This window comes from Triticum urartu, chromosome 3, assembly GCF_003073215.2.
Source record: "Triticum urartu cultivar G1812 chromosome 3, Tu2.1, whole genome shotgun sequence".
Lineage (NCBI taxonomy): Eukaryota > Viridiplantae > Streptophyta > Magnoliopsida > Poales > Poaceae > Triticum > Triticum urartu.
This window is the reverse complement of record NC_053024.1, coordinates 98,071,991-98,075,477: the sequence shown is the minus strand read 5'-3', so window position 1 is coordinate 98,075,477 and position 3,487 is coordinate 98,071,991.

The following is a 3,487-nucleotide window of genomic DNA, read 5'->3' as shown; positions in this document are numbered from 1 at the left end:
CATATTTGCGTAACGATGATCTCGTGAGCTTCGAGGAAGAGAAGTGCAGTCAGTATCATAATCTCACTAGTTCCTTTGTGAGGAGGTTTGAATTTTTAACTTCACATAATTCTCCAACTGTCCTGTTTGATCTTTATGAGAAATCTTATACCTTGGACTTAGAGGATTTTACCACTCCATGCAAACTTCCACAATGGGGTAGTATAAGGGATCCTCGCAAATCTGAATTTAGAGATTTTCTTGCTAGCATAACTGTGGGAGAATCGAGAGATATTACACAAGCTACCATAGGGAGCATTCACTTTCCTGCTATACATTATTTTGCTCTCTTCATAGGTAGATGCATTAATGGTAAAGATGAGGCATGTCACATGTGTGTCCCCGATCTCAGTATTCTTAGGAGTGTTGTGTTAGGAGACCAATCTTAAAATTTGGGAGCCATTGTTGCACGTAGGTTTCATCTTAATAGATTTAATGGAGATTTCTTTGGTGGAATTTATGCAACCCGCGTAGCTAATTTTCTTGGTATAGATGTACGCGAAGATGATATTGAATTACCTCCTGCCTATCTAGATTTTAATGCTATGGTTCACCACCAGTTTGTCGAGAGGAACGAATCACCTCTCCAGTATCGACTAATATTTGACAGACATCATGTTGTCCATATTACTCTCCCTGCTCCTGCTTTCTTTGATTATCAGGCAAGAGGAGGATATACTAGTACCAGAGAGGAGGCAGATGAGTACGAGAGGATAGAGGAGGCCGCTCGTCGCCACGCTGTAGCTCAACTGGCGATAGCTACTGCATCACAGTACGACCCCAGCTACTATTATGGATATCAGCTAGGCCAGCCGTGGCCATAGACCAACTTAGGCCAAAAGCCTAAGATTGGGGGAGTACGTATTTCTCACCGACATTACATTTATGCTCACACACTCGTTGCTAGATGTCGGTGCTCATACTTTTTCATTGTATCATCCATACTAGGTTACTTTCCTTTTTATGCTTTCTTCTTGTGTGTTTAATAAACCTTAAGAAAAATCAAAAAATTAGTTGTAGCTTTTAATCAGTTTAATTTCCATGCTTGTAGTAGTAATTAAAAAGAAAACCCAAAAATATTTCCTGTTCTTCTTTTGCTTGTTGGGAGCTTTCCCGTGTAAATAGTTTTATTTATTTTCTTTTCTTTGGGGTAGATAGGAGAAGACCATGATTAAATTGTTGAAGTGGCTCTTATATGCATTATTGTTGATCTGACAAAAGAGCCCATATTGCCTTGTCTTCTCCTATTTATTGAATGTTTGTAGATTCCAGCTTAGTCCAATGCACGTGCACTATTATTATTATTCACACTATTCGGTCGTGCAAGTGAAAGGCAATTATGATGATATATGATGGACTGTCTGAGATGAGGAAAGCTGGTATGAACTCGACCTCTTTTGTTTTTGTAAATATGATTAGTTCATCGTTCCGGATTCAGCCTATTATGAATAAACATGTTTGCAATGACAACTAGAGATCATAGTTTCTTGTGCCATGCTTGATTAGCTATGAGTTATAATGGTTTACCTTGCATGCCAACATGCTATTAAAATGGTTATGATGTGGTATGATAGGGTGGTATCCTCCTCTGAATGATTTAAGTGATTTGACTTGGCACATGTTCACGCATGTAGTTGAAACAAAATCAACATAGCCTTCACGATATTTATGTTCATGGTGGATTATATCCTACTCATGCTTGCATTCGGTGTTGATTAATTTTAATGCATGTTCATGACTGTTGTCGCTCTCTAGCTGGTTGCTTCCCAGTCTTTTGCTAGCCTTCACCTGTACTAAGCGGGAATACTGCTTGTGCATCCAATCCCTTAAACCCCAAAGTTATTCCACATGAGTCCACTATACCTACCTATATACGGTATCTACCTGCCGTTCCAAGTAAATTTGTTTGTGCCAAACTCTAAACCTTCAAATAGATATCATGTTTTGTATGCTCGAATAGCTCATGTATCAACTAGGGCTGTATATTCTTCCATGTTAGGCGGGTTATTCTCAAGAGGAGTGGACTCCGCTCCTCACTCACGAGATAAATGGCTGGTCACCGGGATGCCCAGTCCCATGCTTTGTGCAAACTAAATCAAAATAATTGCAAACAAAACTCCCCCCTGGGACTCTTGTTAGTTGGAGGCACTTGTTGTTTCGAGCAAGCCATGGATTGATGCTTGTGGTGGAAGGGGGAGTATAAACTTTACCATTCTGTTTGGGAACCTCCTATAACGTGTGTAGCATGGAAGATATCGCCATCTCTTGGTTGTTATGTTGACAATGAAAGTATACCGCTCAAAATATTATTCACCTATGTTTCAAAACCGAGCTCTGGCACCTCTACAAATCCCTACTTCCCTCTGCGAAGGGCCTATCTATTTACTTTTATGTTGAGTCATCATCCTCTTATTAGAAAGCACCAGTTGGAGAGCACCGCTGTCATTTGCATTCATTACGGTTAGTTTACATTGAGTGTGACTTGACTGGATCTATTTTACCATGAATTACAATGTCTAGTCAGTCCTTGGTCTTTAAAGGTGCTCTGCATTTATGTTTTGCGGTCTCAGAAAGGGCTGGCGAGATACCATCCTGTTATATCATATTATGATTGTTTTGAGAAAGTGTTGTCATCCGAGCTTTATTATTATGACTCGCTAGTTGATTATGCTATTGATATGAGTAAACTTGAGACCTATGCATTATTGCAAATGTGGTTAGTTATAATCTTTGCTGAAAACTTGAATGCTGGCTTTACATATTTACAACAACAAGAGCAAACAGAGTTTGCATAAGTTTTTCTTTATCACTTTCAGTTTGTCAACTGAATTGCCTAACGACAAGCAAAGGTTTAAGCTTGGGGGAGTTGATATGTCTCCAACGTATCTACTTTTCCAAACACTTTTACCCTTGTTTTGGACTCTAACTTGCATGATTTGAATGGAACTAACCCGGACTGACGCTGTTTTCAGCAGAATTACCATAGTGTTATTTATGTGCAGGAGCAAACGTTCTTGGAATGACCTGAAACTTCACGGAGACACTTTTCAGAAAATAAGAAAAATACCTACCAAAGATGAAGGCCAGGGGGCCACCACCTTGCCACGAGGGTGGGGGTGCGCCTGCCCCCCTAGGGCGCGCCCCCTATCTCGTGGGCTCCCTGTTGCTTCTCAGACTCCAACTCCACCTCCATATATTGAGTTTCGGGGAGAAAAAAATCAGAGAGAAGAAATCATTGCGTTTTACGATACGGAGCCGCCACCAAGCCCTAAAACCTCTCGAGAGGGCTGATCTGGAGTCCGTTCGGGGCTCCGGAGAGGGGAATCTGTCGCCATCTTCATCATCAACCATCCTCCTTCACCAATTTCATGATGCTCACCGCCGTGCGTGAGTAATTCTATCGTAGGCTTGCTGGACGGTGATGGGTTGGATGGGATCTATCATGTAA